General features: G+C 32.2%; 1 long non-coding RNA gene across 1 annotated transcript in view; it reads right to left on the bottom strand.

The window, feature by feature from the left end:
* Window positions 1-4,387, bottom strand: part of LOC118190272 (uncharacterized) — an 85,959-nt gene extending 81,572 nt beyond the window's left edge. The window contains exon 1 of the long non-coding RNA XR_015041216.1: window positions 3,814-4,387. This is a non-coding gene — a long non-coding RNA (uncharacterized LOC118190272). The remainder of the gene's footprint in view (window positions 1-3,813) is intronic.
* Window positions 4,388-16,326: the final 11,939 nt, after the last annotated feature.

The raw sequence follows: 16,326 nt of genomic DNA, 5'->3' as shown, positions 1-16,326 counted from the left end.
AAATCTGTTTATCAATTTCACGTGGCTCTGAGGGGGGGGGACGACGCGGTGCGCAATGAACTGGAAGTTGATCTGTCAGCACTATCCTTATCTTCAGGGCAGATGTTTTTATTTTATTCAGCTTATAATTCCTTACTAAATGTAGTATTTCATCTCGATGTACTCCGTCTTTGATATGATTTAAATGAAATTCCTCGTCATTATAAATATCACGAATACACATTTAATAGTTTTCTGGTTGCAATTTTCTAATGTCGACTATGTGTAATGTATGCTTTATGCATGTGCGCATTGAAAGAAATGTTTAATAAAGTAAACAAATACATATTAAACTTTTTTTTTGTAAATTTTGATACCCTTTAGATCATAATTGCTCTTTATTTCATAAATTGCGGTTTCATATTTTTAATTTTATAATTTCTGCATGCCATCTTACCAGATTTAAACTGATGATCTATAATCCGGAATCGCCGAAGTCCCGACGAATCTGGATTAAAGACATTTCACTGTATATGGCATACCTACTCCTTAGGCAGATAACCCTCGAGTGCTTTGCCATGGTCAAACTAACCTGTGATTTTGAAAATTTAATCAATTAAATATGTTACTTAAGTAAATGTATTGCCGAAATTTCAGTGCTTTACAGTAATTTTTTTCTTGGTGTTGGGATTTTTTTTCTGTCAGTGTATGTATGTGTATATAAATAGATAGATTGATAAAAAAATATAATTTAAGATGTAAGACTATTTAAGATATGTTAGAAATATAAAAAGCATATTTTGATACACACACACACATACATATATAATTTAAAATATAAGAAAGATAAAAAATGTAAATTTGTATTGATTTTTCAATTTTCGTTTACACTTTGTTTTTATATACTTTTTCGAATTTATACACTTTGTTCTTTGTTTGTTTGTTTGTTTTATACACTTTGTTCGAATTAGAATAAAGTGCCTTTTCCACCCCAAACTGTAGGAGCTGCATTGATGGAGGCACATATTATTAAGTTAAAATTTTTAATTTTTATTTTTCTAATTTAATATTAATTTCATGTATTTGCACATTTGTCAGCTTAGAAACAGGCTTTTTCTTGTACTTCTCTTGCTACACTAATCCCCTGATGAAGGAGTACCAGTAGATGTAAAGTCCATTTGCCTTTTATTATTTTTTGCATTTTTGTATTGCAGCAATTTTTGTTGTGAAATTGTTTGGTACTTACGAATTAATTCAACCACAATCGTGCAATTTGGCAATTTTTGCAATTAAAAAAAAATTGCAAACTATTGACATTTATTGCTAGTGGGCAGACATTATCATCATATCAAAAGAAAACATACTTTAGCAATTTAAAACATAAATTTTGATTTTAAATAGCAATTATATCAGTGGTTCCCAAATTGTGTACTACCGCGCCTTGGAGAGCTGCTGGCTCTTCACAGAGATGCAGCAAAATATTGTAAAAACCTTCCTAATTGATTGAAGCGAGACATTTAGCTTAACTAAACAATAAAAGGAGAAGCTAAAAATATATAGATTTTTTTTTTTGTTTGTTTTTATTTGATCCTTTATAGTTGCTATAACAGAATATTCTTGCGAAGGGTAGCCGGTAAAGCTGTGCCTTCTCGATCGTGTTATCGAACGATCTTTTCATTGCTTTCTACAGCTCATTTGGTAAAAAAGGAACCAGGAACCTTTTTTTTTCCGCAGAGCAGCGTGAAATTGATAAACAGATTTCGGAATTCTTAGAAAATGAAAGGATGTGCCTTTATACATTTTTTTGCAGCAATTCCACTTTATGTTTGATGGGCATCGAAACATACTTTCGCTTTGTAGATCCTACGGCAGCTCCACCATCAGAAATTCTATTTGACTTAATCGAAAGTTCAAGCTTACCTTTATAAAATTGCTCTAACAGTCTGCAAAAAATAATAAGCCGGATCCAATTAGAAGATTAAGGAACAACGCAATCTGCAACATTAACTGAAATAGATAATTTTAGCTTAGCTTATACCGTCCGTTATACATTAAACGCGCATGCGTAAACGTATTATGCGCACACGCATATGCGTTTGCGTAAAAGTATTACGCGCATGCGTGAATGCATTATACGTTGAAGCATGCGCAGAAAGTTTGTAGCTTTGAGGTCCGGATTAAAGATCATTTCGGATTATGGGTGTCTGGATTAACGACTTTTGACTGTATTTTATAAAATCTTCTCCACTGAAAGCATGTTTTTTTAAAAAAAGTAAGTGAGGATATGGAAGCCAAACACTCATCTTTGTTGTACTATAGCAATGCAAAATAGCTCTATCGTGGTAATGTTTTATCACATACCTTTCAACGCAGGTAGAAATATTTATTCTCCTTAAAGGAAATGGTACAAAGATGCAGACGGTTTTATTGATCCCAATTTTTTAATAAAATTGACATACTTATGCCTAATTTTTGAAAAGGTGAATTCCCCTACTCTCTGTCATCAGGGAAAAAACATGCACCTTTTGAAGTCAACAGAAAAAGCATCAGCTTTTATAAAAAAACTCTTTACTGTGAAGAAGAAAATTGGATCAAAATGCAGGCAAAGGTTGTTTTATAAGATTGCAGCAATTTTTTATGTCAAATGAACTTGATCATTCTGAAGAACTATGTTTGAAGGATGTTTATCACAGCTAATTGTCTAGTTTGAGAAATGCTTCCTCAATGAAAATTTTGAGAGGTTTGCGTGGATTCAAATCTATTTAACACTGTTGTTTCATCTGAGTTTACTTCTGCAGAAGAAAGAATCTTACCGAGTTGTTTTGCGACAATAGTTTGAAAGCAGAATTTGGCAGCAAGGAATTGGTAGAAGTTTTCATTTCGATAAAAAATGAACATCCCTTTCTAAGTGATAAGACTCAGTGGATTTTAATTCCATTTTTGATGTTGTATTATGCAAAGCTGGATTTTTGGCAGCTGCTATAATAAAAGTAAATATAGAGCAAAAATCAATATGGAAAAGGAAATGAGAGTGGCCATATCCAGTTTAATTGCATGATTTGAGAAAGTGTGCTGTGATTAGTAGTCTCATCCATCACATTAATTATTAATTTATTGTTAATAAAGTAACAAAAAATGTTTAATAATTAAGATACATGAGTTTTATTTATTCTTATCTCTTACTTATGATTAGCCTTACATTTACTTAGGGTAGGGAGGGCATCGTGAAAAAATTTTAATTGAGAAAAGATCTAGTGACTCGTAAAAGTTTGGCAACCACTGGGTTATATGCTACATAAAAAATTAATACTCAACATTTTTTTGCAAATCCTTATGTAATTTATGCTGGTCTTCTGTTCATGTACACATTAATCTGTTTTCACTTTTAAAAAAAATCAGACAATATCACACCCTTTTCATTGCTCACCGACTATTTACCAAACACATCATGTCATTATTCCCTTTAGTGATTTTGCATAAAATGCTATAATCTTGTTGAAATGTTACTTTAGTCTTTCTGTTGGTGGCAAATATTTTAAAATCAAATTTTAGGCAAAAGTATCACAGTTCATCTATAAAAAATGTTTGAACTTTGATTACAACAAAAGGAACTCGTACAAAAATGGTGATGTTTGGCTGAAGAATTGTTATATGCATGGTTGTCTGAAGAGTGATTATGTGCATGGTTGCCAGAGTGTAACACATTTTAGGGGGGTACTTAATGATAAAGTGATTATGATAATATGTTGAGTACCATTTGTTTTGTTTGGTATTGTTTACTAGCTATGTGTAATCATAATAATTTCTTAGAAAATAAAAGGTAAAAAGGCTTACCTTTTAGTCGATCTTCTTTCTAATCCAAAGGCATATCCGGGAGTGTTTATTTCATTCATCGATGCACTACTCACAGAAAGAGAGAGGCTTCTAAGATAATAAGATATTTAATTTACAATCACATCACTAAACTAAAATATATAGTATATAACACAGAAGAGTAGGATTACATGTTTCACTCAAACGTCCATCACGAGTTCTCAAAGTTCAGTTAAAAAAGTTTTAGTTTAATGTTTTAGTTTTTGCTGCACACATGCGCAAATCACGTGGTTGTCGGTGAGAGTTTCAACATACTCCCAGCTTTAAATTTGCTGAAAAATCAAATTTAAAACTGTAACATTTGAACAGGCTTTACCATTCGACCAGTTCTTGTAATCATCGATGGAATCTTTTCGCTATTAAGATCTTGAGGCAAGTCATTACGAATATCAGGATCGCAGTAAGTCTCTGGTTCACCAGAAGAGCTGCTTGCCACATTTCTAAATCTAGACTGTTCATCTGATGATGTTATCTCCAAAGGATACAAACACTTGGTTGGTCGCAAAACTTCTCCAAGCTTAGTCTTGACCTTAACTAAACGCTAATAAAAGCTGCTTCATCCCAGCTTCGTCTTCAGTTCATATATATGAGGGAATCGGAGTCTTTAAAATTTCAGGAATCAGAATTCGTCATTTTCCCTACCGATTCCACATTCTAGATGTGGATAGAATGGGGTGTTTAGCCAAGTGGCGTAGTGGTAAACAACAGGCCATGGCTCAACATCACCTCAAATCATATCTTTCAGAATTTCTGTGGAGGCAAAAATTATGTTTTTGAGGAATCAATTAAAAGCAGTTTCAGAAAAATGGTCTTGCCATAATGATTGTTAAAACTATTCTTAGGCAACAAGATTTGAGTATTATTGTTATTGTATATTGTGTGATTTATTTATATCTTTGTGTCTCACTAGCTGGTGAGATATCTTGTTGATTGGCGATTCTTAGTCTTGGGGGCCACTATAATAAGGAAGTACCATTAATTCTTTACTTTGACTGTATTATATTTGATAGATTTTTTTTGGTAATATATATCTAATTAAACATGCTAGAAGTATTTTAATTAATGCTTAAGTGTTTTTAAAACATTTTCTTTGTAATAAGAATTTTTTAAGTTAATTAGAAATAGGCGAGAAGTTAAAATTTTTTTTAAAAAGAATAATAATACCAGATTGATATGTCATTTTTATAGAAAGTGTCTTCTGGTAAAAAAGATGTCTTTTGAAACCAAATATATTATTTTATAAGGAAAGACATTATTTAATTCTTTCTAAATGTGTTTTTGGTAGAAGTTTAAATGATTTCCAGCTATTAAGTTGGCATGATTTCTTTCCCTTCTTTCTGTAGTATGCAAATGTTTGCAAGTTCCCGAACATTTAAAAAATATATGTTTTAGGTATTTATTGTACTGCACAGTCACGTGATAGTTTTAGATGCATATTTTATAAATTTTTTGGTAATTGGATCATTTCTTAACATTTTTTACTTCTTTGTACAAAGTAAAGGAAGCTTCGTAATAGAAACATTTCCGGATATATTTCAATGAAAATATCCATTTTACCTCTCTCGAATCCATTTGAATGGTTTTTTTTCCCTCCTCCTCAATGATATCTGTGCATATGGCCTGAATAAAGGAATTTCTTTCCGAAATGGATTCAGAAGGAATTTTTTTTCCATGACATCTGTACATACAAATGTATGTGTCTCGCTTACCTCAAAAACAATTAGCTGTAGAACAGAGAAATTTTGTACATGGGAGTGCTATAACATCTAATTGTGCAACTCCTTTTTTTGTTGCAATCAGCTGCACCAATTATATATAAAAATTATTAAAGACAATTATGAAATTATTAAAGACAGAACTTTAAAGCATTTAATGAATCTTGGCACCAAATTTCAACCCACTTTTAAAGTAAGCAAAAAATTCAGCATCCAATAATTTGGAAAAAATCTAGAAAGTTCCATAGTCTTCTCCAGCTACAAAACTAACTTACCTACTACAACTTATCTAGAATAGAAAGAAGCAATGCTCCATGACTTCAAAAAGCATACCAAAGAACACATAATAAATGAGATTTAGACAAGAAAGTAAAAATATTGAAGAATTTTTTTACCATTACGAAAATTGGCAAAGCCAGTAACAACTTTAGTATTATTTAAAAGGTTTTCTACCATAATCTGATTATAGAAGAACTCCATGCCGCAGTAACTATGGCGAATATTCTGCAAAGACGTTTCACTGCAATTCATTGAAGACTTAAAATAACCACCAGTATATTTTACAATAGATTCTCCAACCTTTATGCATTGCTCAAATTTCACAAAATGCCAGATTTCAATTTATAGCTAACAAGACCAGAAATTACATGAAAGAAATAGAAAACTGTTTTGCTAAAATACTTAACAGTTCTCTACTTTAATTAAGACACACAGATGCAAGATCACAATTTCACTTGGATAATAAGTAATAACACACAGATACTAGAAATGCTTCTCACTATTAAAATTAAAATTATTTTCCGTTAATGATTTTGAGAATTTATACATGGCTGTTCCGTTGCAAGAAGTATTTGACAGTCTTTTAACTCTACCAGATTTATTTCCACAAATTATTACGGTTATTTTTAAGGAAGAATGGCAGCTGTATTTAGAAAGTATTCTTTTTAATAATTACATTGCTTTTAATAATGCTTTTTTTAAGCAAATCAACAGTATCCTAATGGGGATAAGATCTAGTTCAGTGATCTATAATGTGTACCTTTTCACCAAGGAATTTCATTTTCAACAACAGTTATCTCAAGTACAAAATTCATATTACTAAAGCATATACAAATACATGGATGATATTATTGCAATCAATAACTTCAATAAAATAGAATTCGATCACATTTATCCTTCATGTTTGAAACTCAATAAAACTAACTTTCAACAAGGAGATATTAATTAACTTGATTAGCAAATTATCAACTTTAAAGATATCAAAATTTATGACAAGAAGAAATTTTGATTTTCCTACTGTTAAACTAATCTATTGACACTCCAGTATCTCCAGAAGAGTAATTCTAAATACCATACATACTCAGCTCCTTAGAATAAAAAGTATTTGTAACAAAGTCGAATACTTACAAGAAGAAATAAATTATTTAGTCAAAATTCTCTTTGAGAATAAAACACCTCTATTCAAAATTTCTATAACCCTGAAGAAAGCTGCTATTAACTACTTTTAAAAAAATTTTTCATTTATAGTGATATGATATTTATTAATTAAGACACAATAACACGCTGAACAAATACTAATTCAGAAGCCAAACAACAAATATCAGCGTTATATTTTGAAAATTTTCACAGGACTAGTTTCGTTAGTTTTACCGAACCACCATCCTCAGCTGCAAAACCTCAAATGAACAAGATAGGAAATAATGATTAGATAAGATAAGAAAGCCTAAACAAGAATAAGCAAGTGGTGCCATCTGTTGATGAAACCAGAACTAAAACATAATTTCTTTAAACGCTGAAGGCAAAGATGGATTGGAATTAGAATCATTAACTAGAACAGAAAAATTCTTGTCCAGGCTTTCTTATCTAATCATTATTTCATATCTTGTTCATTTGCGGTTTTGCAGCTAGTCCTGTGAAAATTTTGAAAATATAATGCTGATTTTTGTTGTTTGACTTCTGAATTAGTATTTGTTCGGCGTGTTATTGTGTCTTAATTATAGAAGTCCCAAACAGGCTTATTTTGTGCTTTCTTTTTTCCACGTGGTTTTTGTCGTGTTGCGTTTGTATGTGTTTCCGAGCCCAAAACGGCTTAGTTTTTGCTTCCTTTTTTGCACATGGTGTGGCCGCCATTTTGTGATTGAATGGGTTTCGGTAAGTACTTTTTTTGCAATTTTCTAGTTCTGTTTATGTTTCGCATATTTGGATATTGTGCTTTGCTTGTCTGATTTCATGCATTTTGGTTACAAGCGTTTTGTTTTCTATTCGTTTCAGTGAAAGTTTTTTCTGCTGTTTTGTATGTGCTTTATTATTATTTAGTTTGATTTTCTGCATTGTTTATCATGCCTTCATCCATTAATCGTTTCACTAAATTACACCTGAAGCAGCAAAAATTCCTGAATCATCTTGACTTTTTACTTAAATGTAAATGTAAAAAATTGATCTCCAATTTTATTCAAATCAAATCTAATCAAAAACCTTCCAGTCGCGTTTCAAGAATTCTGTTAAATTTCAAGCTTGCCTTACTTCGGTCCATCATAAGGGATACACGTCAACAATTGTCCAAAATTGAACATGAACTCTATAAGCTTCATCTGGAACTCCCTAATTCATATCCAAAATTCACTGCCCTTGAACAAAAGTCTTGGTCTAGAACGGAGAATGCAGTTAACCGTCATAAAAACACCCTTGCAGTTATATTCGAAAAACTTTTTTTACAGTCTTCCAGTAGTTCAAAAAAATCTTCCCATTGTAAACATCAAGCCAATAGTTAATATTTCTAATGTTAGTCTTTCAGAAGAACAAGAGAGAAGTCTAAAATATAATTTTAACTTCTCACAAACCTGTAAGCTCTCGATTCCAAAGATTTTGGCTCCTATCGAAAAAACTTTCAAGTTCAGTAAAGTTTCAGATTCACAGAAAGAAATGATTAGGCATCTTATCGCTCATAATGTGAAATTCAATAATAAACCTTTGAAACCAAATCTAACTGTGAGAGAAAGAGCTACAATGCGCGAAATTCATTCTAACCCGTATATTATCATTTCAGAGGCATGCAAAGGTGGCCAGATAGCTGTCATGGATAAGAACACTTACATTGATGGTGTCACTAAACTCTTAAACGAAGGACCATATAATCCGATCCCTAAAGATCCTTCACCTTCGGACCTGTCAAAAATGAAAACTGCAATCAAATTTTCACGAATCATTTCAAGCAACTTAAAACATTCGCTTATCTCATCTGTTGCGAATTTTGCCAGAATATATGCTCTTCCCAAAATTCATAAAAGTGGTATTCCTTTCTGCCCTATTGTATCAAACTCAGGTACTGCCTCATATCCATTAGCTAAATATTTAGTTTCTAGATTTTCAACTCTATTAGACAATAACATTTACACAATAAAAAATTCAATAGAGTTTGTAAAAAAGGTTAAAACATTTCTCCTAGAAATTTACTCATGGTTTCTTTTGATGTAAAATCATTATTCACCAATGTTCCAGTGGAAGGTGCATTAAGATGTCTAGAAACCAGATTTCGTGAATTTCATTTGTCTTGCATCGAAATTGATGAGCTAATTTCTCTCACTCAACTCTGTTTGAAACAAACACATTTTGTTTTCCAAAATAAATATTACAAGCAAACTGAGGGATTAGCCATGGAAAGCCCCCTCACTCCCATCCTGGCTGATATCTACATGCATTATTAGGAATCAAAATTGTTTGAAACATTAAACTTCCCGGCATGGTTCCATTACGTAGACGATACTTTTACCCTGTTTGAAGGTAATAAAGATGATTTAAATAAAGTTCTTTCAACAATGAATTCTATTGATCTTGCTATTCAATTCACTTTTGAACTTGAGACTTGCAATTCTCTTCTGTTTCTCGACATTCTGGTCACACATAACACATCCAATTTCAGTACTACGGTTTACCGTAAACCTTCATCGGTTTCCCTTCTACCACACTTTAAATCATGTCATCCGACTAAACAAAAGTTAGCTTCATTTTATTCCTATGTTTTCCGTGCTCTTCAAGCTTGCTCCTCCAAACTATCCCTTGATAAAGAACTAAATTATTTAAAAGCAATAGCTATTGACGGGCTTTTTACCCAACATTAGTAATCAAGCAGTTAAAAAATTCTCATCTCAACACACTAAAAGGCACACTCTTGTTTTAGGAGATTATAAAAATTCTGTTGTCATTCGCTTCTTTGCATCAATTAGCTATAAAGTTGCACATATTTTGCAGAAATTTAACTTTTGGGTTGTTTATTCTCCCATCAATAAAATTCCGAGTTCCATACTCCAAGACCCCATTCTGTATATGAATTCCTGGGGTATTTATAGGATTCCTTGCCAGTGTGGTATTACATTGGCCAAACTAAGAGAGCCTTAAAATTTCGCGTCAAGGAACATGAGTCATATGTTAGAAAAAAGGAAACACAGAAGTCTTCTGTTGCTCAACATTGTTGGTCCAAAAATCACACTTTCAATTTTTCTGCTGCCAAAATTATTCAAAAAACATCTTCCATTCGAGAAATGGATTTTCTAGAAGCATTTCACATTAAAAAAAAACCTTTCTGTTCTAGTTAATGATCCTAATTCCAATCCATCTTTGCCTTTGGCCTTTAAAGAAATTATGTTTTAGTTCTGGTTTCATCAACAGATGGCGCCACTTGCTTATTCTTGTCCAGGCTTTCTTATCATATCTAATCATTATTTCCTATCTTGTTCATTTGCGGTTTTGCAGCTGAGGATGGTGGTTCGGCAGAACCATCGAAACTAGTCCTGTGAAAATTTTGAAAATATAACGCTGATTTTTGTTGTTTGACTTCTGAATTGATATTTATTACTTAAATCCTAATCAGAGGTAATAGTTGGGTGGCTACGGTAAGAAATTTAATGTAAATATGTACAAAGATTTTGTTTCTTTTCCTTTTCAATTATTAATATTTTACTGGCAAATTTTCTTGCTTAAAATGGGGCTTTTTAGTTTCAGAAACATTTTGTACCCCAATTATATGAAGACTTTTATCTTTTTAAATATATTTTTTCTTTTCCTCAACTTTGAGCCAGTACTACTTTCACAATTTTAAGATTTTACAGAAGACAGCATTTTTAGAGTTTCTTAACGGTGCCACTTTGAACTTTGGTGGTCACCCTTCCCTGTGGTAGTAAATTTCACGACCGCACCCACATTTGACTTCCCCACAAACAGAGTTTAACAGGAGAGGTTTATTTGAACACACGTTTAAATACTTAGCTCTGCTGTTAGAGACTGAACCTCATTGCATACTTTTTCCAAGAACTACCATCTTTGGGTTCTTCAGAGCCACTCTGAATTCTACAAGAAACTCAGTTTGGTCATCTGAAGGATTAAGTAAATTTTCGTTTGAAGAATGTGATATGATTTCAATAAGTTTGCATTTTTTAAATTTTATATTTCATAGGTTCTTTCAATTTTATTTTTATTAGACTTTCAGTTTTTGCCGAAATGGGCTGTGCTTTGATTTTATTATTTAAGCAATCTTTATGAAGAGTTATTCGTTTTCTTGGAATTAAAAGTTTAGTTAAACATAATCAGGGAACACTCATTTTTAGAATATTGTTTAAATAACTATTTGTTTTAAAATACACTTACATTGTGATCTGTCTTTATATTTCAATTTGAATTTCAGATATACATATAATGATTTTAGCCCCCCTTTTTTTTGAATAATCATTTTACATTATGTAATGTTCAGATTCACTTTTTTTGGTTTAATATGAGTTTGTATGTATTATAAATTTCCTTCTTTTGTCGGTTTTTGATCTCAAATTTACCAGAAGAACAAAACGCATTTTCGAAGCATATTAATTAACTTTTATGAAGCTTTTATTCATTTTCCCCTGATGAGTTCTGAATTAAAGTTTGAATAATGGGAGATTAATTTTTATGCTCTTCTAATTTTTATACACTGTTTTGCAAAAAAAAAAAAAAAAAAAAAAAAAAAAAATTGAAGCACCATAAAGGAAGTGGTTGTTTTTGATAAAATTGAATATGTGTATGGCTCATACACAGATAATAAAAGAATTAAAAAATCAAGGTCATAATACTTGTTCACGGCTCACAATCACGCATTGAGTGTTCAAATTAGTAGCTAGTCAACTGTTTGAACCGCCCTGGCGGCAATGCATGCTTGAATTTGTTGAGGCAATGAGTGGTAGAGGCTCCTAATGTCATTCTGCGACACATTCTGCCAGGCATTCACCAGTTGTCGCTCCAGATATGCAATATTTTGTGGTGCCCGAATCTGGCGGCCTATCATGTCCCAGACATGCTCGATTGGTAAAAGGCCTGGTGACCTTGCTGGCCAAGGAAGAGTATCAGCTACGCAGAGACAGTCCAGAGATATGCAAATGGTATGTAGCCTGGCATTATCTTGTTGGAAAATGGCCCCAGGACAACGGGCCATGAAGGGTAATGCAACGGGCCTCAGGATGGTATCAACATATCATTAAGCTGTTAAAGATGTACGGAGGATGACTAAAGATGACCTGCTTTCATAAGAAACTCCCACTCTCCAGACAACTCTGCCGATGTTGTGGGGTCAAAGGCAAACGTCTTAAAGGCCTCTGTGAGCGTAACCCTGCCTCAGACAAGGGCCATGAGATGGAGGGCGGTACCATGGAAGTTATAGACATGGCTGTAGTGCATTGAATGGTCGACAGTGATAACATTGGGGCAGTTTGAACCTGGTATCTTGCCTTGCATTTGTGATTCTTGTCCTTCCAGAGCCTTCATTTCGTCGGCAATTTCCTTGTAGCAAGCATTGCTGCCACCATCTTTGCACAGCAGTGTGTGTATGCTGCAGGTGGCTGCCTGTTGCTCGCTGTGACCACCCAGCTTCATACAACCCTACAATGGGACCACATTTTAAGTCGTTTAGTTGTCTGTAAGATCTTCGAATCATCGTAATGGCATTTTTAGTTGCTTCTTGAAGGAATTACAAGGGCAGCAACAAAGAAAGATAAATTTTCCTCCTCTATTACTGGTTTTATACTTTGCAAATTGCTCACTAGAAACGCGGGCTATGATCGCAATTCCTGTTCATTTGCCTTGAAACTTTGATCATTTGCATGTTCGATCAAGATCTTTTTGTATACCAAATTTCATCATGATTGCAAAAGTCTTTTTTGGTGCTTCGATTTTTTTTTTTTTTTTTTTCTTCAAAAGAGTGTATATTTTCCCTTTTTACATTTTTAGAATTCAAGTTTTATACTACTATGATAATTTTTTATTTTGAAATGTTTTGATTTTATGTTTAACCCCTTTAAAAGGATGCAGTTATTAATATTGTCCAGGATTCACCTTGCTTTGACTCCAATTTACTTTTAACTTTATTTTAAATATATATATATATATGTGCCAGGTAAGAGACCCTCTTACCTGGCTCAGTGATCTCTGCTTTTTATTCTTATATGTTGAGAAATTTTGCATTTTTTGCTTTAAAAGTGACTGAATAATGTTGTTATATTCTGGCTTATGCCCTTTAGTCAATGTGCATGCAATAGTTGTAGAATTATCAACAATTTAAAATTTAAGTGATGTTAAGCCTAATGAGGCTGCAATTCGTTTACATCTGAAGCTCTTAGTAGAATAGTGAATTAAATCAGTTGGTGCACCAACTTAAGTTTCTTTTTGTGCAGGAAGGCCAGTATTTAACTTTCAATTTTTGTATGCCGAAAATTTCTGTCCAATGGTCAAACTGCTTGTTTTGGCATAGAAACTCTAATTTTTATTGCAAAAATTGTTTTTTTAAACTGTATTTGGTACTTTAGGTTTTCTTGCATTTTACAATTTTAATGAAGATTTCTTGAGTTTTAATATATTTTTGCTATGCCATGAAATCAGAACTGAATTAATTGAATGTAAAATATATTTCTAATGAAATTTGAGGAAATGAGTTTAAGTGAAATGCAGCAAAAAATGTGTATAATTTAATAAGCCATACAAGGAAATCATTGTGGTGTTCACATCAGTTTTTTTCCTTATAAAGTTTTCCAATGATATCCTTAATTTCTTTTGGAGTGGTAAAATTTGGTATGTTCTTGGCAGTTATTTTAGTAAGCTTAATTTAGGAATTACATGATTTATCTTGTTGATGGTTAAAAAATTTACAAGATTCCAAAAGACAGCTCCAATGTAAAAAGTATAGGTTTTCTGGAAAATTTTGCAACATTTTGATGATTACAAAACACAAGAAAATTCATCGCATAAGCACAAATTTGTTCTATGACTTTTAGTTACTTATCTGGCAGCTGCAAAATATTTTTTTTAACGTCATTAGGTTTATTCATAAAGAAGTTAATGACTTCTGTTTTACAGTCAACGTAGATGGCTGTCCATAGAATTTTGAAGTGATCTGAAGGGATCAAAATCTAGTAAATATAGGATAATGTCATAAAGCCCTCCAGCTGTACTCCATGCCTTTGTCTGACATTCACCGAAATCTGGGGCCCACCTGGACAGTTGGTCAGTTCTTCATGCTTTGCTTCTATTGCTGCTATAAACTGCCATTTGGAATAAATTTTCAAAATTTATTATCTGATTTAGTGGCTATAGTTCATAGTATGCAATTCATTTGCAGACTCTTTTATGCAAAGCATTACTTTTTTGGGACGTGCCCTCTGTGAGTGTTGCTAAAGGAAGTTTGTTTGGTTTACCCTGTGATCTTTTTTCTTCTTATAGTTATAGTATATTATACACTTCTTGTACACTTATGTACATTAATGAGTCATTTCAAAAAAGGAGCTTCTTTATTTCTTTTTAGCAAAGAATTACCTGCTAACTTGAGCAAGCGTATTCTTCTGTGATAAAGTATGGGGTACTCCTACGTTGCAGTGGATTTACATGCCTGATCTTCTTCAAATGATCTATACTTTTTGGAATATTTAGTCTGTCTATTAGTTCCTGAATTGTATCATGTAAACTTAAGCAATAGCTTCTTTTATAGGTCCTTGTTTACTGTGCATGGTTGTCCAGAGCATGCACCATGCCCGAAGCTGAAATTTCGGTTTTTAGGTGTTTCAAAGCAGCTTCAAACTGTGGGTTTAAAAACAGCATTTTTTCTACATACATCACAAATTTGACTAGCCATTAAAATAACTTTTTTTTTTTTTTTTTTTTTTAAACTAAAAGAACATAATATGACAAAAATGAATTTTTAAGTTCTCAATTCTTAGCACTGTACTGAACAAAATTTATGCCAAAACAGACTCTAGAATTATACAGCGTGAGTGGAAGAGACTGTGTTTAAACATCTGCTTGAATCAAGGTCATTTTTTATCAGTGGTAACAAAATAATTACAAGAAAATACACTTCAGTTTGAAAATCGAGAGAAATTTACACACGATACAATAGTTTCTTATGATTTGAGACTATGAATTATGCCAAGTCACTTTAAAAAATTTAAAAGGTTATTTATTTTCTCAAGCAACTAGCATTGTGTTTATGCATGGAAAAAAAAAATCAGAATTATAGATCTTATTTGTGGAGGATATAAATTTTTAAAAGTATTTTGGTGTTTGAAACTGGACCATAAAATAAAGTTCATTTGTTATTATATAGCATCTGTTTTAAATTTCTGTTTATTTATTTACTATTATATTTCTGGTGTGTTTATTTTTACAGGACTTTGAAAAATATGTAGAACAATTATTAAAATTATTTGCAAGGTTTAGCAAGCTAGTCAAGGTAGCATTTAATGACGATCCTAGATTTTTAACATCAAGAGATAAGGTATTGCTCATATTTATGTTATAACTGAGATATTTACCATATAGCATGTTCTAGTTAAAATCAAATTTAACAGAAATATTTCAATGGGAAAAATATATTTATGTATTTCTTAAAAGTAAAAGTAAAAAAAAAAAAAAAATGTTCTTGTGGTATTCCTGTAATTTCAGCAAATATTCCATCAGCTTTAACTCATTCACATCGAGGTCACCCGAAACGTCTGACCATTCAGATATAAGCAGGTTGCTCAAATGTCTGAATACATTTCTACCTGGTGCTTTTCTTCATCATGTTAGTGCATGCCGCATTGGTTTCGGGAGTTGTTAAATGACATACCAACCATTCTTTTGAAGCTATTAAGTAGCTCTGTTATTTGAATTGTGCCTTTGCTCTTCTTTATGTATTGTCAATGTTTCACTATTGGTGCTTTCAACTGCAGTCATGTCCCAAGGGAAAACTACACGCTGGGTGAAACCACACAAGAGAGTAATCGCTTCACTTAAAAAAGTAAGCTATTGTTAATGCTGTAGCATTCTACTTTGAATGGGAAAAGAAAATCCATTCCAACAAAAATTTGTATATACAGGCATTTCAGATGTTTGAGAGAAACAGATTTGGGTCTCTATCGATGCGAAAGAGTTAATAGGTGTATAGTAAATAATAATAATAATAATAATAATAATAATTAGTATTTTGTTCTATTTGTTTAAGAATATTTCATTCACAGGCTTTTAAGGAAGTTGTTAACGATACATCTGTTTTCTGCTTAGAGTGGTCTACAAAGCAAAAAGTGTAAGATCATATGTGTTTTTCACATAAAATTCATAAATTGTTAATTTTAATGTCACATAAAAATGTACATTTTGAAGTAGCTCTGCTCACTTTGTTAGAAAATGCTATTTAATAATTTCCGAATATTAAATGTTCTTCTCTACAGGATTGGCAACAGAACTCAACCAGAATTTCGCTGTGCCGAGCTTT

Source organism: Stegodyphus dumicola, chromosome 5, assembly GCF_044657685.1.
Source record: "Stegodyphus dumicola isolate Sdum_Otavi_A_Nest chromosome 5, ASM4465768v1".
Lineage (NCBI taxonomy): Eukaryota > Metazoa > Arthropoda > Arachnida > Araneae > Eresidae > Stegodyphus > Stegodyphus dumicola.
The sequence above is the reverse complement of the archived record's forward strand: the minus strand, read 5'-3'. Positions and strand labels throughout refer to the sequence as shown.